This window comes from Schistocerca gregaria, chromosome 2, assembly GCF_023897955.1.
Source record: "Schistocerca gregaria isolate iqSchGreg1 chromosome 2, iqSchGreg1.2, whole genome shotgun sequence".
In the NCBI taxonomy this organism is placed as follows: Eukaryota; Metazoa; Arthropoda; class Insecta; order Orthoptera; family Acrididae; genus Schistocerca; species Schistocerca gregaria.
The window spans coordinates 869,872,266-869,898,574 of NC_064921.1; the positions used below are offsets into that span (position 1 = coordinate 869,872,266).

Here is a 26,309-nt window from a genome sequence, read left to right on the forward strand (position 1 = left end):
GAGCTGCGAGTCTTTCGCACTCGAAGTGCGTGGGCCACGAGAATGGACCGCGGGATTCCGTGTGGAAACAGCCAAACACGCAGCGCGCACGTCTTCTCGTTTGGACTCGTGCGTGCTATTGTACATACTGGCGTCGGCCTAGCATCGCAAGTTGCCTGCAGCGCTGGGAATGCACGTGTAGTAACAGAAAAAATGAGCCAGCAAGTGCAGACTCTCTACCACTAGTATTTGCTGCTTGCCGAGATTCCAGAAGGTATGGCAATCACGTGCCTCGGTAGCGCAGTAGGCAGCGCGTAAGTCTCATAATCTTAAGGTCGTGAGTTCGATCCTCACCCGGGGCATTTAATTTACTTTCGTTCACAGCTGAATTGACGGCTCTGGGGTTGCGAAGGAGCAAAACAGCTTGTAGTTTGTTATCCACAAGGTTTCAACAACTCAGCGTGAAAATGCTTACTTCCCGTTATTACTACTTGCAGTTCTTTTGTGAAATTTTCAAGAAAAAATGTACTAGTAATAAAACTGAATTTCGTATGATATAACATGTAAAGTCACACGGTGTATGGCCTGCTATACCTGTATTATGACAGGCTGCAGGTCTTTACTTGCGAAATAAGTAAATAAATATTACTACTCACAGGTTTGCTTTTCCTCGTACCCCTGTAACAACGAGGCCAAAAGCAACGGACTGTGACTTTTGCCATGCGCGCCTCGGCATGGGAGCGCGAAAAGATGGTCGCAAACAGGGAAAGTGCGACACGGAAAGCCAGTGCAGGGGGTGTAAACCCCGAAAAAAGTGTGCGCGTCCGGTGTGGTCTAGTGGCTAGGATACCTGGCTTTCACCCAGGAGGCCCGGGTTCGATTCCCGGTACCGGAATGTAATTTTTTCGGAACAAATCACGACAAGTTTGGACAGAGCGAAATGCTGTTTTCACGTCCTCCTCGCGTTATAGCTACTGGTTCATAAACGTGAGCTGAAAACAGTCGAGAGAAACGGGCACGCAATGAAATTACTACGAGCAGCGGAATAAAGGGAGGAGAGACGCTGGTCCACTGTTGGACTGCTACCATAGAAATGTTACCTGTAAATACGCATAGCTACTCCCTCTAAGTGCTGGAAGACAGTGTGCACCGAGGCCCGTTAGCTCAGTTGGTTAGAGCGTCGTGCTAATAACGCGAAGGTCGTGGGTTCGATCCCCCCACGGGCCAATACGATTTTTCTATTTAAAAAAGTGTGGGGAAGTGTGGTGACTAAGAAATTGTGTGGGAGCAGATAGGGGACCCGAAAGCGACTTGTCGGGACGCGCTAAAACACTTCACTGATCACACTGTTTCTCGTCCGATCACCGCTACTGCGCGACGCTGGGCGTTGTCAGTGCTTGGGCGGGTGACCGCCTGCGAACACATGGCGCTGCCGACAGTTTCAATTCGTATTTCTCTTTTCTCGTCGGTTTCGGAGCTGCAGCGCTATTCGGTCAAGGGCACTGGCGCCACGTTTTGGCTCTCGGTATGCCAAGTCGCGCCGTGCGGCCACAGTGAAATGAAGGAGCGTGTTGTAAAATTTTCAACAAAGAAAAAAAGAAATGTACTAGTAATAAAACTGAATTTGTCTGACAGAACATGTAAAATCACACAATGCACGATAACAGGCAGCAGGTCTTTACTTGAGGCATAAGTAATGTTGTGCCCGCCTCGCCATACCTCTCTCAGTCGTTTCGCGTGCTAGTCCTTCTGATATAGGCCGATTGGAGAGCGTCAGCTCTCGCGTCAGCCGAGCAAAGTCGAGACAAGTCGAGACTCAAGCGGAATCGACGCACACAATATAGGGTGGCCTGCAGCGAGTAAGAGGGGGAAAGAAACATTAATTTAAGGACGCGTGGCAAAAGTACTCATACGCAGAAGTAAAACGCAGGCTGCGGTGGCCGGGAATCGAACCCGGATCAACTGCTTGGAAGGCAACTATGCTGACCATTACACCACCACCGCACGGTTTTCTTCTGCGCACGCCGCGCTGTGTCTGCTTCCCGCCTGTCGGCGGCGGCCGAAGGTGGTCGCAGCAGTAGGCGCATTACGGGGTAGGCGAGCGCATCCAGACAGCGTCTCTACGCACATTTCGCGTCCTTTGGCAAGAGTCGTCGCGTGCGTGCGCCGCAACACTACTAAGACGATCGAGTTCGGGCGTCATTTTTAAGCAGTGCAGCGCAGGATTCAGCGTTTGTAGCATTCTCTCGAGAGGATGCCACGGCGCTGGACGGCAGTCCCACTTTCCGTTCAGACGTCTGCCGCGGAAAGCACAAGGAAGCTGCGAACTAGCTGGGCATCGGTGGTTCAGTGGTAGAATGCTCGCCTGCCACGCGGGCGGCCCGGGTTCGATTCCCGGCCGATGCATCATTTTGTTTTTCCCCGATAGTGGAGCTGCGAGTCTTTCGCACTCGAAGTGCGTGGGCCACGAGAATGGACCGCGGGATTCCGTGTGGAAACAGCCAAACACGCAGCGCGCACGTCTTCTCGTTTGGACTCGTGCGTGCTATTGTACATACTGGCGTCGGCCTAGCATCGCAAGTTGCCTGCAGCGCTGGGAATGCACGTGTAGTAACAGAAAAAATGAGCCAGCAAGTGCAGACTCTCTACCACTAGTATTTGCTGCTTGCCGAGATTCCAGAAGGTATGGCAATCACGTGCCTCGGTAGCGCAGTAGGCAGCGCGTAAGTCTCATAATCTTAAGGTCGTGAGTTCGATCCTCACCCGGGGCATTTAATTTACTTTCGTTCACAGCTGAATTGACGGCTCTGGGGTTGCGAAGGAGCAAAACAGCTTGTAGTTTGTTATCCACAAGGTTTCAACAACTCAGCGTGAAAATGCTTACTTCCCGTTATTACTACTTGCAGTTCTTTTGTGAAATTTTCAAGAAAAAATGTACTAGTAATAAAACTGAATTTCGTATGATATAACATGTAAAGTCACACGGTGTATGGCCTGCTATACCTGTATTATGACAGGCTGCAGGTCTTTACTTGCGAAATAAGTAAATAAATATTACTACTCACAGGTTTGCTTTTCCTCGTACCCCTGTAACAACGAGGCCAAAAGCAACGGACTGTGACTTTTGCCATGCGCGCCTCGGCATGGGAGCGCGAAAAGATGGTCGCAAACAGGGAAAGTGCGACACGGAAAGCCAGTGCAGGGGGTGTAAACCCCGAAAAAAGTGTGCGCGTCCGGTGTGGTCTAGTGGCTAGGATACCTGGCTTTCACCCAGGAGGCCCGGGTTCGATTCCCGGTACCGGAATGTAATTTTTTCGGAACAAATCACGACAAGTTTGGACAGAGCGAAATGCTGTTTTCACGTCCTCCTCGCGTTATAGCTACTGGTTCATAAACGTGAGCTGAAAACAGTCGAGAGAAACGGGCACGCAATGAAATTACTACGAGCAGCGGAATAAAGGGAGGAGAGACGCTGGTCCACTGTTGGACTGCTACCATAGAAATGTTACCTGTAAATACGCATAGCTACTCCCTCTAAGTGCTGGAAGACAGTGTGCACCGAGGCCCGTTAGCTCAGTTGGTTAGAGCGTCGTGCTAATAACGCGAAGGTCGTGGGTTCGATCCCCCCACGGGCCAATACGATTTTTCTATTTCAAAAAGGCAACGCCTATTTCGGCGGGGAAGTGTGGTGACTAAGAAATTGTGTGGGAGCAGATAGGGGACCCGAAAGCGACTTGTCGGGACGCGCTAAAACACTTCACTGATCACACTGTTTCTCGTCCGATCACCGCTACTGCGCGACGCTGGGCGTTGTCAGTGCTTGGGCGGGTGACCGCCTGCGAACACATGGCGCTGCCGACAGTTTCAATTCGTATTTCTCTTTTCTCGTCGGTTTCGGAGCTGCAGCGCTATTCGGTCAAGGGCACTGGCGCCACGTTTTGGCTCTCGGTATGCCAAGTCGCGCCGTGCGGCCACAGTGAAATGAAGGAGCGTGTTGTAAAATTTTCAACAAAGAAAAAAAGAAATGTACTAGTAATAAAACTGAATTTGTCTGACAGAACATGTAAAATCACACAATGCACGATAACAGGCAGCAGGTCTTTACTTGAGGCATAAGTAATGTTGTGCCCGCCTCGCCATACCTCTCTCAGTCGTTTCGCGTGCTAGTCCTTCTGATATAGGCCGATTGGAGAGCGTCAGCTCTCGCGTCAGCCGAGCAAAGTCGAGACAAGTCGAGACTCAAGCGGAATCGACGCACACAATATAGGGTGGCCTGCAGCGAGTAAGAGGGGGAAAGAAACATTAATTTAAGGACGCGTGGCAAAAGTACTCATACGCAGAAGTAAAACGCAGGCTGCGGTGGCCGGGAATCGAACCCGGATCAACTGCTTGGAAGGCAACTATGCTGACCATTACACCACCACCGCACGGTTTTCTTCTGCGCACGCCGCGCTGTGTCTGCTTCCCGCCTGTCGGCGGCGGCCGAAGGTGGTCGCAGCAGTAGGCGCATTACGGGGTAGGCGAGCGCATCCAGACAGCGTCTCTACGCACATTTCGCGTCCTTTGGCAAGAGTCGTCGCGTGCGTGCGCCGCAACACTACTAAGACGATCGAGTTCGGGCGTCATTTTTAAGCAGTGCAGCGCAGGATTCAGCGTTTGTAGCATTCTCTCGAGAGGATGCCACGGCGCTGGACGGCAGTCCCACTTTCCGTTCAGACGTCTGCCGCGGAAAGCACAAGGAAGCTGCGAACTAGCTGGGCATCGGTGGTTCAGTGGTAGAATGCTCGCCTGCCACGCGGGCGGCCCGGGTTCGATTCCCGGCCGATGCATCATTTTGTTTTTCCCCGATAGTGGAGCTGCGAGTCTTTCGCACTCGAAGTGCGTGGGCCACGAGAATGGACCGCGGGATTCCGTGTGGAAACAGCCAAACACGCAGCGCGCACGTCTTCTCGTTTGGACTCGTGCGTGCTATTGTACATACTGGCGTCGGCCTAGCATCGCAAGTTGCCTGCAGCGCTGGGAATGCACGTGTAGTAACAGAAAAAATGAGCCAGCAAGTGCAGACTCTCTACCACTAGTATTTGCTACTTGCCGAGATTCCAGAAGGTATGGCAATCACGTGCCTCGGTAGCGCAGTAGGCAGCGCGTAAGTCTCATAATCTTAAGGTCGTGAGTTCGATCCTCACCCGGGGCATTTAATTTACTTTCGTTCACAGCTGAATTGACGGCTCTGGGGTTGCGAAGGAGCAAAACAGCTTGTAGTTTGTTATCCACAAGGTTTCAACAACTCAGCGTGAAAATGCTTACTTCCCGTTATTACTACTTGCAGTTCTTTTGTGAAATTTTCAAGAAAAAATGTACTAGTAATAAAACTGAATTTCGTATGATATAACATGTAAAGTCACACGGTGTATGGCCTGCTATACCTGTATTATGACAGGCTGCAGGTCTTTACTTGCGAAATAAGTAAATAAATATTACTACTCACAGGTTTGCTTTTCCTCGTACCCCTGTAACAACGAGGCCAAAAGCAACGGACTGTGACTTTTGCCATGCGCGCCTCGGCATGGGAGCGCGAAAAGATGGTCGCAAACAGGGAAAGTGCGACACGGAAAGCCAGTGCAGGGGGTGTAAACCCCGAAAAAAGTGTGCGCGTCCGGTGTGGTCTAGTGGCTAGGATACCTGGCTTTCACCCAGGAGGCCCGGGTTCGATTCCCGGTACCGGAATGTAATTTTTTCGGAACAAATCACGACAAGTTTGGACAGAGCGAAATGCTGTTTTCACGTCCTCCTCGCGTTATAGCTACTGGTTCATAAACGTGAGCTGAAAACAGTCGAGAGAAACGGGCACGCAATGAAATTACTACGAGCAGCGGAATAAAGGGAGGAGAGACGCTGGTCCACTGTTGGACTGCTACCATAGAAATGTTACCTGTAAATACGCATAGCTACTGCCTCTAAGTGCTGGAAGACAGTGTGCACCGAGGCCCGTTAGCTCAGTTGGTTAGAGCGTCGTGCTAATAACGCGAAGGTCGTGGGTTCGATCCCCCCACGGGCCAATACGATTTTTCTATTTCAAAAAGGCAACGCCTATTTCGGCGGGGAAGTGTGGTGACTAAGAAATTGTGTGGGAGCAGATAGGGGACCCGAAAGCGACTTGTCGGGACGCGCTAAAACACTTCACTGATCACACTGTTTCTCGTCCGATCACCGCTACTGCGCGACGCTGGGCGTTGTCAGTGCTTGGGCGGGTGACCGCCTGCGAACACATGGCGCTGCCGACAGTTTCAATTCGTATTTCTCTTTTCTCGTCGGTTTCGGAGCTGCAGCGCTATTCGGTCAAGGGCACTGGCGCCACGTTTTGGCTCTCGGTATGCCAAGTCGCGCCGTGCGGCCACAGTGAAATGAAGGAGCGTGTTGTAAAATTTTCAACAAAGAAAAAAAGAAATGTACTAGTAATAAAACTGAATTTGTCTGACAGAACATGTAAAATCACACAATGCACGATAACAGGCAGCAGGTCTTTACTTGAGGCATAAGTAATGTTGTGCCCGCCTCGCCATACCTCTCTCAGTCGTTTCGCGTGCTAGTCCTTCTGATATAGGCCGATTGGAGAGCGTCAGCTCTCGCGTCAGCCGAGCAAAGTCGAGACAAGTCGAGACTCAAGCGGAATCGACGCACACAATATAGGGTGGCCTGCAGCGAGTAAGAGGGGGAAAGAAACATTAATTTAAGGACGCGTGGCAAAAGTACTCATACGCAGAAGTAAAACGCAGGCTGCGGTGGCCGGGAATCGAACCCGGATCAACTGCTTGGAAGGCAACTATGCTGACCATTACACCACCACCGCACGGTTTTCTTCTGCGCACGCCGCGCTGTGTCTGCTTCCCGCCTGTCGGCGGCGGCCGAAGGTGGTCGCAGCAGTAGGCGCATTACGGGGTAGGCGAGCGCATCCAGACAGCGTCTCTACGCACATTTCGCGTCCTTTGGCAAGAGTCGTCGCGTGCGTGCGCCGCAACACTACTAAGACGATCGAGTTCGGGCGTCATTTTTAAGCAGTGCAGCGCAGGATTCAGCGTTTGTAGCATTCTCTCGAGAGGATGCCACGGCGCTGGACGGCAGTCCCACTTTCCGTTCAGACGTCTGCCGCGGAAAGCACAAGGAAGCTGCGAACTAGCTGGGCATCGGTGGTTCAGTGGTAGAATGCTCGCCTGCCACGCGGGCGGCCCGGGTTCGATTCCCGGCCGATGCATCATTTTGTTTTTCCCCGATAGTGGAGCTGCGAGTCTTTCGCACTCGAAGTGCGTGGGCCACGAGAATGGACCGCGGGATTCCGTGTGGAAACAGCCAAACACGCAGCGCGCACGTCTTCTCGTTTGGACTCGTGCGTGCTATTGTACATACTGGCGTCGGCCTAGCATCGCAAGTTGCCTGCAGCGCTGGGAATGCACGTGTAGTAACAGAAAAAATGAGCCAGCAAGTGCAGACTCTCTACCACTAGTATTTGCTGCTTGCCGAGATTCCAGAAGGTATGGCAATCACGTGCCTCGGTAGCGCAGTAGGCAGCGCGTAAGTCTCATAATCTTAAGGTCGTGAGTTCGATCCTCACCCGGGGCATTTAATTTACTTTCGTTCACAGCTGAATTGACGGCTCTGGGGTTGCGAAGGAGCAAAACAGCTTGTAGTTTGTTATCCACAAGGTTTCAACAACTCAGCGTGAAAATGCTTACTTCCCGTTATTACTACTTGCAGTTCTTTTGTGAAATTTTCAAGAAAAAATGTACTAGTAATAAAACTGAATTTCGTATGATATAACATGTAAAGTCACACGGTGTATGGCCTGCTATACCTGTATTATGACAGGCTGCAGGTCTTTACTTGCGAAATAAGTAAATAAATATTACTACTCACAGGTTTGCTTTTCCTCGTACCCCTGTAACAACGAGGCCAAAAGCAACGGACTGTGACTTTTGCCATGCGCGCCTCGGCATGGGAGCGCGAAAAGATGGTCGCAAACAGGGAAAGTGCGACACGGAAAGCCAGTGCAGGGGGTGTAAACCCCGAAAAAAGTGTGCGCGTCCGGTGTGGTCTAGTGGCTAGGATACCTGGCTTTCACCCAGGAGGCCCGGGTTCGATTCCCGGTACCGGAATGTAATTTTTTCGGAACAAATCACGACAAGTTTGGACAGAGCGAAATGCTGTTTTCACGTCCTCCTCGCGTTATAGCTACTGGTTCATAAACGTGAGCTGAAAACAGTCGAGAGAAACGGGCACGCAATGAAATTACTACGAGCAGCGGAATAAAGGGAGGAGAGACGCTGGTCCACTGTTGGACTGCTACCATAGAAATGTTACCTGTAAATACGCATAGCTACTGCCTCTAAGTGCTGGAAGACAGTGTGCACCGAGGCCCGTTAGCTCAGTTGGTTAGAGCGTCGTGCTAATAACGCGAAGGTCGTGGGTTCGATCCCCCCACGGGCCAATACGATTTTTCTATTTCAAAAAGGCAACGCCTATTTCGGCGGGGAAGTGTGGTGACTAAGAAATTGTGTGGGAGCAGATAGGGGACCCGAAAGCGACTTGTCGGGACGCGCTAAAACACTTCACTGATCACACTGTTTCTCGTCCGATCACCGCTACTGCGCGACGCTGGGCGTTGTCAGTGCTTGGGCGGGTGACCGCCTGCGAACACATGGCGCTGCCGACAGTTTCAATTCGTATTTCTCTTTTCTCGTCGGTTTCGGAGCTGCAGCGCTATTCGGTCAAGGGCACTGGCGCCACGTTTTGGCTCTCGGTATGCCAAGTCGCGCCGTGCGGCCACAGTGAAATGAAGGAGCGTGTTGTAAAATTTTCAACAAAGAAAAAAAGAAATGTACTAGTAATAAAACTGAATTTGTCTGACAGAACATGTAAAATCACACAATGCACGATAACAGGCAGCAGGTCTTTACTTGAGGCATAAGTAATGTTGTGCCCGCCTCGCCATACCTCTCTCAGTCGTTTCGCGTGCTAGTCCTTCTGATATAGGCCGATTGGAGAGCGTCAGCTCTCGCGTCAGCCGAGCAAAGTCGAGACAAGTCGAGACTCAAGCGGAATCGACGCACACAATATAGGGTGGCCTGCAGCGAGTAAGAGGGGGAAAGAAACATTAATTTAAGGACGCGTGGCAAAAGTACTCATACGCAGAAGTAAAACGCAGGCTGCGGTGGCCGGGAATCGAACCCGGATCAACTGCTTGGAAGGCAACTATGCTGACCATTACACCACCACCGCACGGTTTTCTTCTGCGCACGCCGCGCTGTGTCTGCTTCCCGCCTGTCGGCGGCGGCCGAAGGTGGTCGCAGCAGTAGGCGCATTACGGGGTAGGCGAGCGCATCCAGACAGCGTCTCTACGCACATTTCGCGTCCTTTGGCAAGAGTCGTCGCGTGCGTGCGCCGCAACACTACTAAGACGATCGAGTTCGGGCGTCATTTTTAAGCAGTGCAGCGCAGGATTCAGCGTTTGTAGCATTCTCTCGAGAGGATGCCACGGCGCTGGACGGCAGTCCCACTTTCCGTTCAGACGTCTGCCGCGGAAAGCACAAGGAAGCTGCGAACTAGCTGGGCATCGGTGGTTCAGTGGTAGAATGCTCGCCTGCCACGCGGGCGGCCCGGGTTCGATTCCCGGCCGATGCATCATTTTGTTTTTCCCCGATAGTGGAGCTGCGAGTCTTTCGCACTCGAAGTGCGTGGGCCACGAGAATGGACCGCGGGATTCCGTGTGGAAACAGCCAAACACGCAGCGCGCACGTCTTCTCGTTTGGACTCGTGCGTGCTATTGTACATACTGGCGTCGGCCTAGCATCGCAAGTTGCCTGCAGCGCTGGGAATGCACGTGTAGTAACAGAAAAAATGAGCCAGCAAGTGCAGACTCTCTACCACTAGTATTTGCTACTTGCCGAGATTCCAGAAGGTATGGCAATCACGTGCCTCGGTAGCGCAGTAGGCAGCGCGTAAGTCTCATAATCTTAAGGTCGTGAGTTCGATCCTCACCCGGGGCATTTAATTTACTTTCGTTCACAGCTGAATTGACGGCTCTGGGGTTGCGAAGGAGCAAAACAGCTTGTAGTTTGTTATCCACAAGGTTTCAACAACTCAGCGTGAAAATGCTTACTTCCCGTTATTACTACTTGCAGTTCTTTTGTGAAATTTTCAAGAAAAAATGTACTAGTAATAAAACTGAATTTCGTATGATATAACATGTAAAGTCACACGGTGTATGGCCTGCTATACCTGTATAATGACAGGCTGCAGGTCTTTACTTGCGAAATAAGTAAATAAATATTACTACTCACAGGTTTGCTTTTCCTCGTACCCCTGTAACAACGAGGCCAAAAGCAACGGACTGTGACTTTTGCCATGCGCGCCTCGGCATGGGAGCGCGAAAAGATGGTCGCAAACAGGGAAAGTGCGACACGGAAAGCCAGTGCAGGGGGTGTAAACCCCGAAAAAAGTGTGCGCGTCCGGTGTGGTCTAGTGGCTAGGATACCTGGCTTTCACCCAGGAGGCCCGGGTTCGATTCCCGGTACCGGAATGTAATTTTTTCGGAACAAATCACGACAAGTTTGGACAGAGCGAAATGCTGTTTTCACGTCCTCCTCGCGTTATAGCTACTGGTTCATAAACGTGAGCTGAAAACAGTCGAGAGAAACGGGCACGCAATGAAATTACTACGAGCAGCGGAATAAAGGGAGGAGAGACGCTGGTCCACTGTTGGACTGCTACCATAGAAATGTTACCTGTAAATACGCATAGCTACTGCCTCTAAGTGCTGGAAGACAGTGTGCACCGAGGCCCGTTAGCTCAGTTGGTTAGAGCGTCGTGCTAATAACGCGAAGGTCGTGGGTTCGATCCCCCCACGGGCCAATACGATTTTTCTATTTCAAAAAGGCAACGCCTATTTCGGCGGGGAAGTGTGGTGACTAAGAAATTGTGTGGGAGCAGATAGGGGACCCGAAAGCGACTTGTCGGGACGCGCTAAAACACTTCACTGATCACACTGTTTCTCGTCCGATCACCGCTACTGCGCGACGCTGGGCGTTGTCAGTGCTTGGGCGGGTGACCGCCTGCGAACACATGGCGCTGCCGACAGTTTCAATTCGTATTTCTCTTTTCTCGTCGGTTTCGGAGCTGCAGCGCTATTCGGTCAAGGGCACTGGCGCCACGTTTTGGCTCTCGGTATGCCAAGTCGCGCCGTGCGGCCACAGTGAAATGAAGGAGCGTGTTGTAAAATTTTCAACAAAGAAAAAAAGAAATGTACTAGTAATAAAACTGAATTTGTCTGACAGAACATGTAAAATCACACAATGCACGATAACAGGCAGCAGGTCTTTACTTGAGGCATAAGTAATGTTGTGCCCGCCTCGCCATACCTCTCTCAGTCGTTTCGCGTGCTAGTCCTTCTGATATAGGCCGATTGGAGAGCGTCAGCTCTCGCGTCAGCCGAGCAAAGTCGAGACAAGTCGAGACTCAAGCGGAATCGACGCACACAATATAGGGTGGCCTGCAGCGAGTAAGAGGGGGAAAGAAACATTAATTTAAGGACGCGTGGCAAAAGTACTCATACGCAGAAGTAAAACGCAGGCTGCGGTGGCCGGGAATCGAACCCGGATCAACTGCTTGGAAGGCAACTATGCTGACCATTACACCACCACCGCACGGTTTTCTTCTGCGCACGCCGCGCTGTGTCTGCTTCCCGCCTGTCGGCGGCGGCCGAAGGTGGTCGCAGCAGTAGGCGCATTACGGGGTAGGCGAGCGCATCCAGACAGCGTCTCTACGCACATTTCGCGTCCTTTGGCAAGAGTCGTCGCGTGCGTGCGCCGCAACACTACTAAGACGATCGAGTTCGGGCGTCATTTTTAAGCAGTGCAGCGCAGGATTCAGCGTTTGTAGCATTCTCTCGAGAGGATGCCACGGCGCTGGACGGCAGTCCCACTTTCCGTTCAGACGTCTGCCGCGGAAAGCACAAGGAAGCTGCGAACTAGCTGGGCATCGGTGGTTCAGTGGTAGAATGCTCGCCTGCCACGCGGGCGGCCCGGGTTCGATTCCCGGCCGATGCATCATTTTGTTTTTCCCCGATAGTGGAGCTGCGAGTCTTTCGCACTCGAAGTGCGTGGGCCACGAGAATGGACCGCGGGATTCCGTGTGGAAACAGCCAAACACGCAGCGCGCACGTCTTCTCGTTTGGACTCGTGCGTGCTATTGTACATACTGGCGTCGGCCTAGCATCGCAAGTTGCCTGCAGCGCTGGGAATGCACGTGTAGTAACAGAAAAAATGAGCCAGCAAGTGCAGACTCTCTACCACTAGTATTTGCTACTTGCCGAGATTCCAGAAGGTATGGCAATCACGTGCCTCGGTAGCGCAGTAGGCAGCGCGTAAGTCTCATAATCTTAAGGTCGTGAGTTCGATCCTCACCCGGGGCATTTAATTTACTTTCGTTCACAGCTGAATTGACGGCTCTGGGGTTGCGAAGGAGCAAAACAGCTTGTAGTTTGTTATCCACAAGGTTTCAACAACTCAGCGTGAAAATGCTTACTTCCCGTTATTACTACTTGCAGTTCTTTTGTGAAATTTTCAAGAAAAAATGTACTAGTAATAAAACTGAATTTCGTATGATATAACATGTAAAGTCACACGGTGTATGGCCTGCTATACCTGTATAATGACAGGCTGCAGGTCTTTACTTGCGAAATAAGTAAATAAATATTACTACTCACAGGTTTGCTTTTCCTCGTACCCCTGTAACAACGAGGCCAAAAGCAACGGACTGTGACTTTTGCCATGCGCGCCTCGGCATGGGAGCGCGAAAAGATGGTCGCAAACAGGGAAAGTGCGACACGGAAAGCCAGTGCAGGGGGTGTAAACCCCGAAAAAAGTGTGCGCGTCCGGTGTGGTCTAGTGGCTAGGATACCTGGCTTTCACCCAGGAGGCCCGGGTTCGATTCCCGGTACCGGAATGTAATTTTTTCGGAACAAATCACGACAAGTTTGGACAGAGCGAAATGCTGTTTTCACGTCCTCCTCGCGTTATAGCTACTGGTTCATAAACGTGAGCTGAAAACAGTCGAGAGAAACGGGCACGCAATGAAATTACTACGAGCAGCGGAATAAAGGGAGGAGAGACGCTGGTCCACTGTTGGACTGCTACCATAGAAATGTTACCTGTAAATACGCATAGCTACTGCCTCTAAGTGCTGGAAGACAGTGTGCACCGAGGCCCGTTAGCTCAGTTGGTTAGAGCGTCGTGCTAATAACGCGAAGGTCGTGGGTTCGATCCCCCCACGGGCCAATACGATTTTTCTATTTCAAAAAGGCAACGCCTATTTCGGCGGGGAAGTGTGGTGACTAAGAAATTGTGTGGGAGCAGATAGGGGACCCGAAAGCGACTTGTCGGGACGCGCTAAAACACTTCACTGATCACACTGTTTCTCGTCCGATCACCGCTACTGCGCGACGCTGGGCGTTGTCAGTGCTTGGGCGGGTGACCGCCTGCGAACACATGGCGCTGCCGACAGTTTCAATTCGTATTTCTCTTTTCTCGTCGGTTTCGGAGCTGCAGCGCTATTCGGTCAAGGGCACTGGCGCCACGTTTTGGCTCTCGGTATGCCAAGTCGCGCCGTGCGGCCACAGTGAAATGAAGGAGCGTGTTGTAAAATTTTCAACAAAGAAAAAAAGAAATGTACTAGTAATAAAACTGAATTTGTCTGACAGAACATGTAAAATCACACAATGCACGATAACAGGCAGCAGGTCTTTACTTGAGGCATAAGTAATGTTGTGCCCGCCTCGCCATACCTCTCTCAGTCGTTTCGCGTGCTAGTCCTTCTGATATAGGCCGATTGGAGAGCGTCAGCTCTCGCGTCAGCCGAGCAAAGTCGAGACAAGTCGAGACTCAAGCGGAATCGACGCACACAATATAGGGTGGCCTGCAGCGAGTAAGAGGGGGAAAGAAACATTAATTTAAGGACGCGTGGCAAAAGTACTCATACGCAGAAGTAAAACGCAGGCTGCGGTGGCCGGGAATCGAACCCGGATCAACTGCTTGGAAGGCAACTATGCTGACCATTACACCACCACCGCACGGTTTTCTTCTGCGCACGCCGCGCTGTGTCTGCTTCCCGCCTGTCGGCGGCGGCCGAAGGTGGTCGCAGCAGTAGGCGCATTACGGGGTAGGCGAGCGCATCCAGACAGCGTCTCTACGCACATTTCGCGTCCTTTGGCAAGAGTCGTCGCGTGCGTGCGCCGCAACACTACTAAGACGATCGAGTTCGGGCGTCATTTTTAAGCAGTGCAGCGCAGGATTCAGCGTTTGTAGCATTCTCTCGAGAGGATGCCACGGCGCTGGACGGCAGTCCCACTTTCCCTTCAGACGTCTGCCGCGGAAAGCACAAGGAAGCTGCGAACTAGCTGGGCATCGGTGGTTTAGTGGTAGAATGCTCGCCTGCCACGCGGGCGGCCCGGGTTCGATTCCCGGCCGATGCATCATTTTGTTTTTCCCCGATAGTGGAGCTGCGAGTCTTTCGCACTCGAAGTGCGTGGGCCACGAGAATGGACCGCGGGATTCCGTGTGGAAACAGCCAAACACGCAGCGCGCACGTCTTCTCGTTTGGACTCGTGCGTGCTATTGTACATACTGGCGTCGGCCTAGCATCGCAAGTTGCCTGCAGCGCTGGGAATGCACGTGTAGTAACAGAAAAAATGAGCCAGCAAGTGCAGACTCTCTACCACTAGTATTTGCTACTTGCCGAGATTCCAGAAGGTATGGCAATCACGTGCCTCGGTAGCGCAGTAGGCAGCGCGTAAGTCTCATAATCTTAAGGTCGTGAGTTCGATCCTCACCCGGGGCATTTAATTTACTTTCGTTCACAGCTGAATTGACGGCTCTGGGGTTGCGAAGGAGCAAAACAGCTTGTAGTTTGTTATCCACAAGGTTTCAACAACTCAGCGTGAAAATGCTTACTTCCCGTTATTACTACTTGCAGTTCTTTTGTGAAATTTTCAAGAAAAAATGTACTAGTAATAAAACTGAATTTCGTATGATATAACATGTAAAGTCACACGGTGTATGGCCTGCTATACCTGTATAATGACAGGCTGCAGGTCTTTACTTGCGAAATAAGTAAATAAATATTACTACTCACAGGTTTGCTTTTCCTCGTACCCCTGTAACAACGAGGCCAAAAGCAACGGACTGTGACTTTTGCCATGCGCGCCTCGGCATGGGAGCGCGAAAAGATGGTCGCAAACAGGGAAAGTGCGACACGGAAAGCCAGTGCAGGGGGTGTAAACCCCGAAAAAAGTGTGCGCGTCCGGTGTGGTCTAGTGGCCACATTCCGCCGCCAGCGGCCGTGCTGTGCGGACGTGCGGTGCGGCTGTTGCGGTGTTTACATCGGCGCTGCGAGCGGCCGGCGCTGTGTGGTGAGTGCGCGCCTTCTGCGTTAGTCATAGTTCACGATAACATTTTTAGATTGACATAATGGATCAGACAACGCGACGCGATACTTTGAAGTTGATTTTCGATCCGAACTACACCCGACCGAAATCTTACGAAGTTGAGGCATTTATCGAAGAAACTTTTCAGATCAAAGTGGATGAATTGATTGGAATACACCTGTCGATTGTCAGTCCGACTGTGTTCCTTAAGTTATCCAGTTCTGTCAAGTGCGACCAAATTGTAGAAGCATGTGGTGGGGTGGCAAATTTCAAACATTCAGACGGACACATAGGGCAGGTCACGGTTTCGCGTGCCGGAATGGGAATACGAACGGTTCGAATCTTTGAGCTCCCCTTTGAAATAACGCCCGAGGAGATTAACAACAAACTGAGAGACTATGGCACCATTATTAGCAATGTCGCCGAAAAATGGTCTAGCTTGCACAAGTATCCAGTATTAAATGGAGTCAGGCAAGTTAAGATTGACATGCTGAAACATATCCCGTCGTATCTCTGGATTGGTGGATATAGAGCGATCATCATTTACGATGGCCAGCCGAGAACCTGCTCGGGCTGTGGTTCTACGCAACACGTCCGCGCGCAGTGTGTTCAACGGCGTGTGACGCAACTGCCGACTGGGGAGCGAGCCCCGCCTAGTCAAATGGCCACGCTACCCGTGACGTACGCCGCCGCACTACGCAGTGAGGTCGCCCCAGACATGTGTATCGACACGGCGGTAGTTGCTTATGCCGACGTTCCCGATGGTAGCGTAGCCATGGATACTAGCAGCACAGAAGCTACAGGTCCAGCACACTCACAATACGAGGAAACTGACAGGCGTGGAGAACAAGACCAGGCTAAGACGGCAGAAGAAGGCATGTGCAAATCACTCGAAGAAGTCGGGCAACACAAAGAAGATACGGTTGCCACGTCGGAGGATAATGACCAGCAGCCTATAACTGTTTCACCAAAGAAACGGAAGAAACGTCGAATAGCCCGTCAGGGAGCAGCAGAAGCCGCGCCAATTCTGCGCGAAAAGGCGAAACAAATAGGCCAAGAACTGGCGGAGACGACACAGGCAACTCCTCTGGAAGATCGAACAATAAAAAAGAAGACTCGAAATGAGGACACTGACCCCGACCGTGGAATCCACATTCAAGACGGTACAGCCAGTCTGAAGGACCTTCCACTTGTACCCAACACGTACACGCGGGAAGTTACGTGCACGCGAGCCTGGGCGGATGACATGGAGGAGCAAAGCCATGATGCAGAGATGGCTGACATAGCACAACGTTCAGGACGGACGGCACCCGACCGTCGACAGGATGTGTCAACCCGGCAACAAACCACCATCAAAGATACTCGTGCGGCAGATGATGATGCCGACTTCTTCTAAGTGGAGCAAGCATCCACTTCCCTTGGCAAACAGTACCCCACCTGACACGGTATAGTCGACATGACGGCTTTACAGGCGTACAGAATTGCAACCTTGAATATAAATAAAATTAGCAGCACCCTCAATCTGAGAAATCTCCAAGATTTTCTGTACGCCGCTGACATTGACATCTTAATGCTGCAAGAAGTAACGGCTATCCGTTTGGACGACATCACTGGCTACAACGCCGTCATCAATCCTGGCAATGACAATAGCCTCGGCACAGCGATTATGACTAAAGAGGGGATCCTACTTACAGACGTGGCGCAACTGCCTAACAGTAGAGGTCTCGCTGTCACGATAAACAACACCAGGTTTATCAACATATATGCCCCGTCAGGAACCGGAAACAAGCGCCGCAGGGCCGAATTTTTCAAAGAGGACATCGCCCCCCTTTTCGCGGTGCGATTTGACCAAATAATTTTTGCGGGTGACTTTAATTGCGTGCTGAGTCCCAAGGATCAGACGCCAAATTTTAACAAATCTCTGGAGCTGGAGGACATCGTCAGAGACTTCCAACTGTTTGATACTTGGGAACTAAAACACGGTGATAGGCTAGGTTTCACCTATATCACCAGCCATTCTGCCAGTCGTATCGACAGAATTTACGCAACATCCAATTTAAGGAGACACGTTTTACAGTCTGAGCTATGGCCCACGATTTTCTCTGATCATATCGCGTACATATGTACGATAAATTTAGAGAAACAAGGCACTTACAGGGCGAGAGGTCAGTGGAAGTTAAACGTTACTCATCTTTCGGATCCTGGATGTCACGCCGCCTTCCACACCACTTGGGCAGAATGTGAAAGGAAGTTCCACTTGTACGGCACGGCGCTGAATTGGTGGCTAAACTGCGCGAAGCCCGCAATAATAAAGACAATGAAAACTTACTCCCGTGAAAAAGTCGCCTGGCGGAAGCGGACAGTAGAGTTTTACTTCAGCTGTCTGAGAGACTTGTGCGTTCGTGATGCTACAGTCATAACAACTTATGGGCAAATCAACAGAATAAAAGCAAAATTGCTCAACCTGCAGAGACACCATCTCGAAGGCTGTAAAATACGAACGCGTTTGCAGAACGGTACACGAGAAGAAACAACATCGATGTACCACATTCTCCAAGAGAACAAAAGACAAAAACTTAAAATTCTGACGGAACTCAAAACTTCAGACGGGAGACTCTTGACAGATCAAGCTGCAATACGAGACGAGATCCATCGACACTTTAGTGAATTGCTGGCCAATACACAGACAGATGAAACGGTGCAGCAAGCTCTCACTGCTAGGACGACAGAGCGACTCACTCCAGAAGAAGCTGATGTGCTCGCAGCGAGAATAACGGACGAAGACGTCGAAGATGCCATCTCGAAGAGCCCAAAGAACAAATCACCTGGACCAGATGGGCTACCCGCTGAATTTTATCAAACTTTTCGCGAACAAGTAATTGCTAAATTGACACTCGTGTGCAATGAAATACTAAATGCGGACACTGACCTTCCGAAGGAATTCTGTGAAGGTACAGTGGTCTTAGTCCCCAAAACACCAGGAGGCAAAACCGTGGAGAATCTTCGACCCATAACACTTCTCAATAGTGATTATAAAATCTTCGCCCGTATCATGATGCAAAGGTTCAATTCTGTTATTCGTACAGTGACAGGAGCCTACCAGACAAGTGTGGGAAAGGACAGAACGATATTTCAGACCTTATGCGACTACAGAGACATTATAGCGATATCGGAAGCCTGCAACATTGGCTGTGCTCTGATGTCGCTTGACTTTGAAAAAGCTTTTGATAAAGTTAATCATTCGTACCTGCTCCGGTGTATGACATCCATGCACTTCCCCCAGAAAATTATAGCCTCCGTGAAAAACATACTGACGAATAGCACGTCAAGAGTCAGTGTTAACGGACAACTCAGTCACCCGATCAATATTCAGAGTTCGGTAAGACAAGGTTGCCCAATGTCCATGACGCTTTTCGCGATTGCGCTTGAACCTCTCTTAGTATCTCTGACTCGGCAACTCCGTGGATTACATATACACGGACAGAAGATCATATGTCAAGCCTACGCGGACGATGTAGGGGTACTTGTGACTGACGAAAGAGAGGTGGAAACAGTACTTGAAGTTGTGGCGACCTACGAAATGGCGTCAGGAGCTAAACTCAACCGCAATAAATCTGGTATTATGAATCTTGGTCGGGGTATAGAGATCAGAGCCGCTGGAAGTATCAACACTGTGGAAAAAATCAAATGCCTTGGAATAGAATATACGAGTAATATCCGCCGCACGGCCGCTCTCAATTATCGAAAATTACTTGCCACCTTACGGGCAAGCATAAAACAACACAGCTTGCGTAATTTAAACGTAATACAAAAAGTGCAACTGGCCAATACATACATCACTTCCAAAGTCAACTATGTTGCTCAAGTGCTGCCTCTGCCACGAACCATTGCACACCAAATGCAAGCAGCGCTTGGTTATTTTGTCAGCAGAGGTCAGATATTTAAGGTTTCATATGATACCTTGACGCTACCGACACGCAATGGAGGGCTACAACTGACGGACATCTACCTTAAAGCGCAAGCGCTATACGTTAGCAAAACTTATAAACAGTGGCAACGATCACCGCGGACCTTAGTGGCTCATCTCTTACGTGAAATCACCCCAGTCAGCAGAGATCCACCAATCGATGTGCATCACATCTCCCACGAGCTGTACCACTATAAACACTTTCTGGTGGAATACAGCTATGTACGCCATAGAATACCGGAGAAGGACATATATCGGGTTAAGGAGGTTTACAACACCTTGCTGGAAGGAAAATTGCGCAATCGAATAGAAAACAAGTTTCGACATTATAATTGGAAAAACATATGGGACAACATATCTGACCCCCATCTACCATCCAATGTGCGATCGACGTGGTACCTCGCAGTCAATAGAAAAATCCCAACCAACTCCAAACTGCACGCGATACGTCTGGCACACACACCAAACTGTTCCAACTGCAATGTCGTCGACACTGCAGAACATCGCTTCGTCTGTGAAGATGTGAAAGACGTGTGGAACCTCTTCAGGCAAAAACTAGCACATGTGCTACGTACGTCACCCAACACAATTTCACCGACACACGTCCTTCTGCCTGATGACGCGCCATATCCTAACACTAAAAGAAGGTCAGCCAACTGGCTCAAAGGACTGACAGTCCATTACATCTCAACGGCTATGACGAAAAGTGAAGCAGATTATTGGATGTACCTGATGACAGAACATCAAAAGCTCGAACGACAAATGAAATACAAAGACAACTACGCAAATTTCTTGAACCGAACATTGTCTCACCGACAGAGCTGAAGAACGATCAAACGACATGTTGTTCAACCTCAGATTTCCTTTTTTTTTCCTTTATGAAATTATCTATTAAGTTTCTCATTCATTTTACGCCAACAAGGTGGCTATTTCGTTTACCCTTCGCCCTCGTGTCGCAGCACTAATAGGTTGCTGACACACCCATGAGAAGCCATCAGGCTGAAGTAAGCCTGGCTCTAATATAAAAATAAAAAAATAGAAGACAAAAAAAAACGAAACAAAAAAAAAAAGAACAATAAAAAAAATAAAAAAAGTGGCTAGGATACCTGGCTTTCACCCAGGAGGCCCGGGTTCGATTCCCGGTACCGGAATGTAATTTTTTCGGAACAAATCACGACAAGTTTGGACAGAGCGAAATGCTGTTTTCACGTCCTCCTCGCGTTATAGCTACTGGTTCATAAACGTGAGCTGAAAACAGTCGAGAGAAACGGGCACGCAATGAAATTACTACGAGCAGCGGAATAAAGGGAGGAGAGACGCTGGTCCACTGTTGGACTGCTACCATAGAAATGTTACCTGTAAATACGCATAGCTACTCCCTCTAAGTGCTGGAAGACAGTGTGCACCGAGGCCCGTTAGCTCAGTTGGTTAGAGCGTCGTGCTAATAACGCGAAGGTCGTGGGTTCGATCCCCCCACGGGCCAATACGATTTTTCTATTTCAAAAAGGCAACGCCTATTTCGGCGGGGAAGTGTGGTGACTAAGAAATTGTGTGGGAGCAGATAGGGGACCCGAAAGCGACTTGTCGGGACGCGCTAAAACACTTCACTGATCACACTGTTTCTCGTCCGATCACCGCTACTGCGCGACGCTGGGCGTTGTCAGTGCTTGGGCGGGTGACCGCCTGCGAACACATGGCGCTGCCGACAGTTTCAATTCGTATTTCTCTTTTCTCGTCGGTTTCGGAGCTGCAGCGCTATTCGGTCAAGGGCACTGGCGCCACGTTTTGGCTCTCGGTATGCCAAGTCGCGCCGTGCGGCCACAGTGAAATGAAGGAGCGTGTTGTAAAATTTTCAACAAAGAAAAAAAGAAATGTACTAGTAATAAAACTGAATTTGTCTGACAGAACATGTAAAATCACACAATGCACGATAACAGGCAGCAGGTCTTTACTTGAGGCATAAGTAATGTTGTGCCCGCCTCGCCATACCTCTCTCAGTCGTTTCGCGTGCTAGTCCTTCTGATATAGGCCGATTGGAGAGCGTCAGCTCTCGCGTCAGCCGAGCAAAGTCGAGACAAGTCGAGACTCAAGCGGAATCGACGCACACAATATAGGGTGGCCTGCAGCGAGTAAGAGGGGGAAAGAAACATTAATTTAAGGACGCGTGGCAAAAGTACTCATACGCAGAAGTAAAACGCAGGCTGCGGTGGCCGGGAATCGAACCCGGATCAACTGCTTCGAAGGCAACTATGCTGACCATTACACCACCACCGCACGGTTTTCTTCTGCGCACGCCGCGCTGTGTCTGCTTCCCGCCTGTCGGCGGCGGCCGAAGGTGGTCGCAGCAGTAGGCGCATTACGGGGTAGGCGAGCGCATCCAGACAGCGTCTCTACGCACATTTCGCGTCCTTTGGCAAGAGTCGTCGCGTGCGTGCGCCGCAACACTACTAAGACGATCGAGTTCGGGCGTCATTTTTAAGCAGTGCAGCGCAGGATTCAGCGTTTGTAGCATTCTCTCGAGAGGATGCCACGGCGCTGGACGGCAGTCCCACTTTCCGTTCAGACGTCTGCCGCGGAAAGCACAAGGAAGCTGCGAACTAGCTGGGCATCGGTGGTTCAGTGGTAGAATGCTCGCCTGCCACGCGGGCGGCCCGGGTTCGATTCCCGGCCGATGCATCATTTTGTTTTTCCCCGATAGTGGAGCTGCGAGTCTTTCGCACTCGAAGTGCGTGGGCCACGAGAATGGACCGCGGGATTCCGTGTGGAAACAGCCAAACACGCAGCGCGCACGTCTTCTCGTTTGGACTCGTGCGTGCTATTGTACATACTGGCGTGGGCCTAGCATCGCAAGTTGCCTGCAGCGCTGGGAATGCACGTGTAGTAACAGAAAAAATGAGCCAGCAAGTGCAGACTCTCTACCACTAGTATTTGCTGCTTGCCGAGATTCCAGAAGGTATGGCAATCACGTGCCTCGGTAGAGCAGTAGGCAGCGCGTAAGTCTCATAATCTTAAGGTCGTGAGTTCGATCCTCACCCGGGGCATTTAATTTACTTTCGTTCACAGCTGAATTGACGGCTCTGGGGTTGCGAAGGAGCAAAACAGCTTGTAGTTTGTTATCCACAAGGTTTCAACAACTCAGCGTGAAAATGCTTACTTCCCGTTATTACTACTTGCAGTTCTTTTGTGAAATTTTCAAGAAAAAATGTACTAGTAATAAAACTGAATTTCGTATGATATAACATGTAAAGTCACACGGTGTATGGCCTGCTATACCTGTATAATGACAGGCTGCAGGTCTTTACTTGCGAAATAAGTAAATAAATATTACTACTCACAGGTTTGCTTTTCCTCGTACCCCTGTAACAACGAGGCCAAAAGCAACGGACTGTGACTTTTGCCATGCGCGCCTCGGCATGGGAGCGCGAAAAGATGGTCGCAAACAGGGAAAGTGCGACACGGAAAGCCAGTGCAGGGGGTGTAAACCCCGAAAAAAGTGTGCGCGTCCGGTGTGGTCTAGTGGCTAGGATACCTGGCTTTCACCCAGGAGGCCCGGGTTCGATTCCCGGTACCGGAATGTAATTTTTTCGGAACAAATCACGACAAGTTTGGACAGAGCGAAATGCTGTTTTCACGTCCTCCTCGCGTTATAGCTACTGGTTCATAAACGTGAGCTGAAAACAGTCGAGAGAAACGGGCACGCAATGAAATTACTACGAGCAGCGGAATAAAGGGAGGAGAGACGCTGGTCCACTGTTGGACTGCTACCATAGAAATGTTACCTGTAAATACGCATAGCTACTCCCTCTAAGTGCTGGAAGACAGTGTGCACCGAGGCCCGTTAGCTCAGTTGGTTAGAGCGTCGTGCTAATAACGCGAAGGTCGTGGGTTCGATCCCCCCACGGGCCAATACGATTTTTCTATTTCAAAAAGGCAACGCCTATTTCGGCGGGGAAGTGTGGTGACTAAGAAATTGTGTGGGAGCAGATAGGGGACCCGAAAGCGACTTGTCGGGACGCGCTAAAACACTTCACTGATCACACTGTTTCTCGTCCGATCACCGCTACTGCGCGACGCTGGGCGTTGTCAGTGCTTGGGCGGGTGACCGCCTGCGAACACATGGCGCTGCCGACAGTTTCAATTCGTATTTCTCTTTTCTCGTCGGTTTCGGAGCTGCAGCGCTATTCGGTCAAGGGCACTGGCGCCACGTTTTGGCTCTCGGTATGCCAAGTCGCGCCGTGCGGCCACAGTGAAATGAAGGAGCGTGTTGTAAAATTTTCAACAAAGAAAAAAAGAAATGTACTAGTAATAAAACTGAATTTGTCTGACAGAACATGTAAAATCACACAATGCACGATAACAGGCAGCAGGTCTTTACTTGAGGCATAAGTAATGTTGTGCCCGCCTCGCCATACCTCTCTCAGTCGTTTCGCGTGCTAGTCCTTCTGATATAGGCCGATTGGAGAGCGTCAGCTCTCGCGTCAGCCGAGCAAAGTCGAGACAAGTCGAGACTCAAGCGGAATCGACGCACACAATATAGGGTGGCCTGCAGCGAGTAAGAGGGGGAAAGAAACATTAATTTAAGGACGCGTGGCAAAAGTACTCATACGCAGAAGTAAAACGCAGGCTGCGGTGGCCGGGAATCGAACCCGGATCAACTGCTTGGAAGGCAACTATGCTGACCATTACACCACCACCGCACGGTTTTCTTCTGCGCACGCCGCGCTGTGTCTGCTTCCCGCCTGTCGGCGGCGGCCGAAGGTGGTCGCAGCAGTAGGCGCATTACGGGGTAGGCGAGCGCATCCAGACAGCGTCTCTACGCACATTTCGCGTCCTTTGGCAAGAGTCGTCGCGTGCGTGCGCCGCAACACTACTAAGACGATCGAGTTCGGGCGTCATTTTTAAGCAGTGCAGCGCAGGATTCAGCGTTTGTAGCATTCTCTCGAGAGGATGCCACGGCGCTGGACGGCAGTCCCACTTTCCGTTCAGACGTCTGCCGCGGAAAGCACAAGGAAGCTGCGAACTAGCTGGGCATCGGTGGTTCAGTGGTAGAATGCTCGCCTGCCACGCGGGCGGCCCGGGTTCGATTCCCGGCCGATGCATCATTTTGTTTTTCCCCGATAGTGGAGCTGCGAGTCTTTCGCACTCGAAGTGCGTGGGCCACGAGAATGGACCGCGGGATTCCGTGTGGAAACAGCCAAACACGCAGCGCGCACGTCTTCTCGTTTGGACTCGTGCGTGCTATTGTACATACTGGCGTCGGCCTAGCATCGCAAGTTGCCTGCAGCGCTGGGAATGCACGTGTAGTAACAGAAAAAATGAGCCAGCAAGTGCAGACTCTCTACCACTAGTATTTGCTGCTTGCCGAGATTCCAGAAGGTATGGCAATCACGTGCCTCGGTAGCGCAGTAGGCAGCGCGTAAGTCTCATAATCTTAAGGTCGTGAGTTCGATCCTCACCCGGGGCATTTAATTTACTTTCGTTCACAGCTGAATTGACGGCTCTGGGGTTGCGAAGGAGCAAAACAGCTTGTAGTTTGTTATCCACAAGGTTTCAACAACTCAGCGTGAAAATGCTTACTTCCCGTTATTACTACTTGCAGTTCTTTTGTGAAATTTTCAAGAAAAAATGTACTAGTAATAAAACTGAATTTCGTATGATATAACATGTAAAGTCACACGGTGTATGGCCTGCTATACCTGTATAATGACAGGCTGCAGGTCTTTACTTGCGAAATAAGTAAATAAATATTACTACTCACAGGTTTGCTTTTCCTCGTACCCCTGTAACAACGAGGCCAAAAGCAACGGACTGTGACTTTTGCCATGCGCGCCTCGGCATGGGAGCGCGAAAAGATGGTCGCAAACAGGGAAAGTGCGACACGGAAAGCCAGTGCAGGGGGTGTAAACCCCGAAAAAAGTGTGCGCGTCCGGTGTGGTCTAGTGGCTAGGATACCTGGCTTTCACCCAGGAGGCCCGGGTTCGATTCCCGGTACCGGAATGTAATTTTTTCGGAACAAATCACGACAAGTTTGGACAGAGCGAAATGCTGTTTTCACGTCCTCCTCGCGTTATAGCTACTGGTTCATAAACGTGAGCTGAAAACAGTCGAGAGAAACGGGCACGCAATGAAATTACTACGAGCAGCGGAATAAAGGGAGGAGAGACGCTGGTCCACTGTTGGACTGCTACCATAGAAATGTTACCTGTAAATACGCATAGCTACTCCCTCTAAGTGCTGGAAGACAGTGTGCACCGAGGCCCGTTAGCTCAGTTGGTTAGAGCGTCGTGCTAATAACGCGAAGGTCGTGGGTTCGATCCCCCCACGGGCCAATACGATTTTTCTATTTCAAAAAGGCAACGCCTATTTCGGCGGGGAAGTGTGGTGACTAAGAAATTGTGTGGGAGCAGATAGGGGACCCGAAAGCGACTTGTCGGGACGCGCTAAAACACTTCACTGATCACACTGTTTCTCGTCCGATCACCGCTACTGCGCGACGCTGGGCGTTGTCAGTGCTTGGGCGGGTGACCGCCTGCGAACACATGGCGCTGCCGACAGTTTCAATTCGTATTTCTCTTTTCTCGTCGGTTTCGGAGCTGCAGCGCTATTCGGTCAAGGGCACTGGCGCCACGTTTTGGCTCTCGGTATGCCAAGTCGCGCCGTGCGGCCACAGTGAAATGAAGGAGCGTGTTGTAAAATTTTCAACAAAGAAAAAAAGAAATGTACTAGTAATAAAACTGAATTTGTCTGACAGAACATGTAAAATCACACAATGCACGATAACAGGCAGCAGGTCTTTACTTGAGGCATAAGTAATGTTGTGCCCGCCTCGCCATACCTCTCTCAGTCGTTTCGCGTGCTAGTCCTTCTGATATAGGCCGATTGGAGAGCGTC

At 50.6% G+C, this 26,309-nt stretch overlaps 42 non-coding genes across 42 annotated transcripts; 34 read left to right on the plus strand and 8 right to left on the minus strand.

Annotated features, from left to right (window-relative positions):
* Nucleotides 1–268: 268 nt before the first annotated feature.
* On the plus strand, nt 269–341 carry Trnam-cau (transfer RNA methionine (anticodon CAU)). Its single transcript has one exon. It is a non-coding gene; the product is annotated as a tRNA-Met (tRNA).
* A 461-nt stretch (nt 342–802) lies between these two features.
* Trnae-uuc (transfer RNA glutamic acid (anticodon UUC)) lies at nt 803–874 on the plus strand. Its single transcript has one exon. It is a non-coding gene; the product is annotated as a tRNA-Glu (tRNA).
* A 258-nt stretch (nt 875–1,132) lies between these two features.
* On the plus strand, nt 1,133–1,206 carry Trnai-aau (transfer RNA isoleucine (anticodon AAU)). Its single transcript has one exon. It is a non-coding gene; the product is annotated as a tRNA-Ile (tRNA).
* A 705-nt stretch (nt 1,207–1,911) lies between these two features.
* Nucleotides 1,912–1,983, minus strand: Trnag-ucc (transfer RNA glycine (anticodon UCC)). The gene has a single exon. It is a non-coding gene; the product is annotated as a tRNA-Gly (tRNA).
* Nucleotides 1,984–2,314: 331 nt separating this feature from the next.
* Trnag-gcc (transfer RNA glycine (anticodon GCC)) lies at nt 2,315–2,385 on the plus strand. Its single transcript has one exon. It is a non-coding gene; the product is annotated as a tRNA-Gly (tRNA).
* A 292-nt stretch (nt 2,386–2,677) lies between these two features.
* Trnam-cau (transfer RNA methionine (anticodon CAU)) lies at nt 2,678–2,750 on the plus strand. Its single transcript has one exon. It is a non-coding gene; the product is annotated as a tRNA-Met (tRNA).
* A 461-nt stretch (nt 2,751–3,211) lies between these two features.
* Trnae-uuc (transfer RNA glutamic acid (anticodon UUC)) lies at nt 3,212–3,283 on the plus strand. Its single transcript has one exon. It is a non-coding gene; the product is annotated as a tRNA-Glu (tRNA).
* A 258-nt stretch (nt 3,284–3,541) lies between these two features.
* Trnai-aau (transfer RNA isoleucine (anticodon AAU)) lies at nt 3,542–3,615 on the plus strand. Its single transcript has one exon. It is a non-coding gene; the product is annotated as a tRNA-Ile (tRNA).
* Nucleotides 3,616–4,334: 719 nt separating this feature from the next.
* Nucleotides 4,335–4,406, minus strand: Trnag-ucc (transfer RNA glycine (anticodon UCC)). Its single transcript has one exon. It is a non-coding gene; the product is annotated as a tRNA-Gly (tRNA).
* A 331-nt stretch (nt 4,407–4,737) lies between these two features.
* Trnag-gcc (transfer RNA glycine (anticodon GCC)) lies at nt 4,738–4,808 on the plus strand. The gene has a single exon. It is a non-coding gene; the product is annotated as a tRNA-Gly (tRNA).
* A 292-nt stretch (nt 4,809–5,100) lies between these two features.
* On the plus strand, nt 5,101–5,173 carry Trnam-cau (transfer RNA methionine (anticodon CAU)). Its single transcript has one exon. It is a non-coding gene; the product is annotated as a tRNA-Met (tRNA).
* Nucleotides 5,174–5,634: 461 nt separating this feature from the next.
* Trnae-uuc (transfer RNA glutamic acid (anticodon UUC)) lies at nt 5,635–5,706 on the plus strand. Its single transcript has one exon. It is a non-coding gene; the product is annotated as a tRNA-Glu (tRNA).
* A 258-nt stretch (nt 5,707–5,964) lies between these two features.
* Nucleotides 5,965–6,038, plus strand: Trnai-aau (transfer RNA isoleucine (anticodon AAU)). Its single transcript has one exon. It is a non-coding gene; the product is annotated as a tRNA-Ile (tRNA).
* Nucleotides 6,039–6,757: 719 nt separating this feature from the next.
* Trnag-ucc (transfer RNA glycine (anticodon UCC)) lies at nt 6,758–6,829 on the minus strand. Its single transcript has one exon. It is a non-coding gene; the product is annotated as a tRNA-Gly (tRNA).
* A 331-nt stretch (nt 6,830–7,160) lies between these two features.
* Trnag-gcc (transfer RNA glycine (anticodon GCC)) lies at nt 7,161–7,231 on the plus strand. The gene has a single exon. It is a non-coding gene; the product is annotated as a tRNA-Gly (tRNA).
* A 292-nt stretch (nt 7,232–7,523) lies between these two features.
* Trnam-cau (transfer RNA methionine (anticodon CAU)) lies at nt 7,524–7,596 on the plus strand. The gene has a single exon. It is a non-coding gene; the product is annotated as a tRNA-Met (tRNA).
* A 461-nt stretch (nt 7,597–8,057) lies between these two features.
* Nucleotides 8,058–8,129, plus strand: Trnae-uuc (transfer RNA glutamic acid (anticodon UUC)). Its single transcript has one exon. It is a non-coding gene; the product is annotated as a tRNA-Glu (tRNA).
* A 258-nt stretch (nt 8,130–8,387) lies between these two features.
* On the plus strand, nt 8,388–8,461 carry Trnai-aau (transfer RNA isoleucine (anticodon AAU)). The gene has a single exon. It is a non-coding gene; the product is annotated as a tRNA-Ile (tRNA).
* A 719-nt stretch (nt 8,462–9,180) lies between these two features.
* On the minus strand, nt 9,181–9,252 carry Trnag-ucc (transfer RNA glycine (anticodon UCC)). The gene has a single exon. It is a non-coding gene; the product is annotated as a tRNA-Gly (tRNA).
* Nucleotides 9,253–9,583: 331 nt separating this feature from the next.
* Trnag-gcc (transfer RNA glycine (anticodon GCC)) lies at nt 9,584–9,654 on the plus strand. The gene has a single exon. It is a non-coding gene; the product is annotated as a tRNA-Gly (tRNA).
* Nucleotides 9,655–9,946: 292 nt separating this feature from the next.
* On the plus strand, nt 9,947–10,019 carry Trnam-cau (transfer RNA methionine (anticodon CAU)). Its single transcript has one exon. It is a non-coding gene; the product is annotated as a tRNA-Met (tRNA).
* A 461-nt stretch (nt 10,020–10,480) lies between these two features.
* Nucleotides 10,481–10,552, plus strand: Trnae-uuc (transfer RNA glutamic acid (anticodon UUC)). The gene has a single exon. It is a non-coding gene; the product is annotated as a tRNA-Glu (tRNA).
* A 258-nt stretch (nt 10,553–10,810) lies between these two features.
* Trnai-aau (transfer RNA isoleucine (anticodon AAU)) lies at nt 10,811–10,884 on the plus strand. Its single transcript has one exon. It is a non-coding gene; the product is annotated as a tRNA-Ile (tRNA).
* A 719-nt stretch (nt 10,885–11,603) lies between these two features.
* Trnag-ucc (transfer RNA glycine (anticodon UCC)) lies at nt 11,604–11,675 on the minus strand. Its single transcript has one exon. It is a non-coding gene; the product is annotated as a tRNA-Gly (tRNA).
* A 331-nt stretch (nt 11,676–12,006) lies between these two features.
* Trnag-gcc (transfer RNA glycine (anticodon GCC)) lies at nt 12,007–12,077 on the plus strand. The gene has a single exon. It is a non-coding gene; the product is annotated as a tRNA-Gly (tRNA).
* Nucleotides 12,078–12,369: 292 nt separating this feature from the next.
* On the plus strand, nt 12,370–12,442 carry Trnam-cau (transfer RNA methionine (anticodon CAU)). The gene has a single exon. It is a non-coding gene; the product is annotated as a tRNA-Met (tRNA).
* Nucleotides 12,443–12,903: 461 nt separating this feature from the next.
* On the plus strand, nt 12,904–12,975 carry Trnae-uuc (transfer RNA glutamic acid (anticodon UUC)). Its single transcript has one exon. It is a non-coding gene; the product is annotated as a tRNA-Glu (tRNA).
* Nucleotides 12,976–13,233: 258 nt separating this feature from the next.
* Trnai-aau (transfer RNA isoleucine (anticodon AAU)) lies at nt 13,234–13,307 on the plus strand. The gene has a single exon. It is a non-coding gene; the product is annotated as a tRNA-Ile (tRNA).
* A 719-nt stretch (nt 13,308–14,026) lies between these two features.
* Trnag-ucc (transfer RNA glycine (anticodon UCC)) lies at nt 14,027–14,098 on the minus strand. The gene has a single exon. It is a non-coding gene; the product is annotated as a tRNA-Gly (tRNA).
* A 331-nt stretch (nt 14,099–14,429) lies between these two features.
* Nucleotides 14,430–14,500, plus strand: Trnag-gcc (transfer RNA glycine (anticodon GCC)). The gene has a single exon. It is a non-coding gene; the product is annotated as a tRNA-Gly (tRNA).
* Nucleotides 14,501–14,792: 292 nt separating this feature from the next.
* Nucleotides 14,793–14,865, plus strand: Trnam-cau (transfer RNA methionine (anticodon CAU)). Its single transcript has one exon. It is a non-coding gene; the product is annotated as a tRNA-Met (tRNA).
* Nucleotides 14,866–20,827: 5,962 nt separating this feature from the next.
* Trnai-aau (transfer RNA isoleucine (anticodon AAU)) lies at nt 20,828–20,901 on the plus strand. Its single transcript has one exon. It is a non-coding gene; the product is annotated as a tRNA-Ile (tRNA).
* Nucleotides 20,902–21,620: 719 nt separating this feature from the next.
* On the minus strand, nt 21,621–21,692 carry Trnar-ucg (transfer RNA arginine (anticodon UCG)). The gene has a single exon. It is a non-coding gene; the product is annotated as a tRNA-Arg (tRNA).
* Nucleotides 21,693–22,023: 331 nt separating this feature from the next.
* Nucleotides 22,024–22,094, plus strand: Trnag-gcc (transfer RNA glycine (anticodon GCC)). Its single transcript has one exon. It is a non-coding gene; the product is annotated as a tRNA-Gly (tRNA).
* Nucleotides 22,095–22,386: 292 nt separating this feature from the next.
* On the plus strand, nt 22,387–22,459 carry Trnam-cau (transfer RNA methionine (anticodon CAU)). Its single transcript has one exon. It is a non-coding gene; the product is annotated as a tRNA-Met (tRNA).
* Nucleotides 22,460–22,920: 461 nt separating this feature from the next.
* On the plus strand, nt 22,921–22,992 carry Trnae-uuc (transfer RNA glutamic acid (anticodon UUC)). The gene has a single exon. It is a non-coding gene; the product is annotated as a tRNA-Glu (tRNA).
* A 258-nt stretch (nt 22,993–23,250) lies between these two features.
* On the plus strand, nt 23,251–23,324 carry Trnai-aau (transfer RNA isoleucine (anticodon AAU)). The gene has a single exon. It is a non-coding gene; the product is annotated as a tRNA-Ile (tRNA).
* A 719-nt stretch (nt 23,325–24,043) lies between these two features.
* On the minus strand, nt 24,044–24,115 carry Trnag-ucc (transfer RNA glycine (anticodon UCC)). Its single transcript has one exon. It is a non-coding gene; the product is annotated as a tRNA-Gly (tRNA).
* A 331-nt stretch (nt 24,116–24,446) lies between these two features.
* On the plus strand, nt 24,447–24,517 carry Trnag-gcc (transfer RNA glycine (anticodon GCC)). Its single transcript has one exon. It is a non-coding gene; the product is annotated as a tRNA-Gly (tRNA).
* A 292-nt stretch (nt 24,518–24,809) lies between these two features.
* On the plus strand, nt 24,810–24,882 carry Trnam-cau (transfer RNA methionine (anticodon CAU)). Its single transcript has one exon. It is a non-coding gene; the product is annotated as a tRNA-Met (tRNA).
* A 461-nt stretch (nt 24,883–25,343) lies between these two features.
* Trnae-uuc (transfer RNA glutamic acid (anticodon UUC)) lies at nt 25,344–25,415 on the plus strand. The gene has a single exon. It is a non-coding gene; the product is annotated as a tRNA-Glu (tRNA).
* A 258-nt stretch (nt 25,416–25,673) lies between these two features.
* On the plus strand, nt 25,674–25,747 carry Trnai-aau (transfer RNA isoleucine (anticodon AAU)). The gene has a single exon. It is a non-coding gene; the product is annotated as a tRNA-Ile (tRNA).
* Nucleotides 25,748–26,309: the final 562 nt, after the last annotated feature.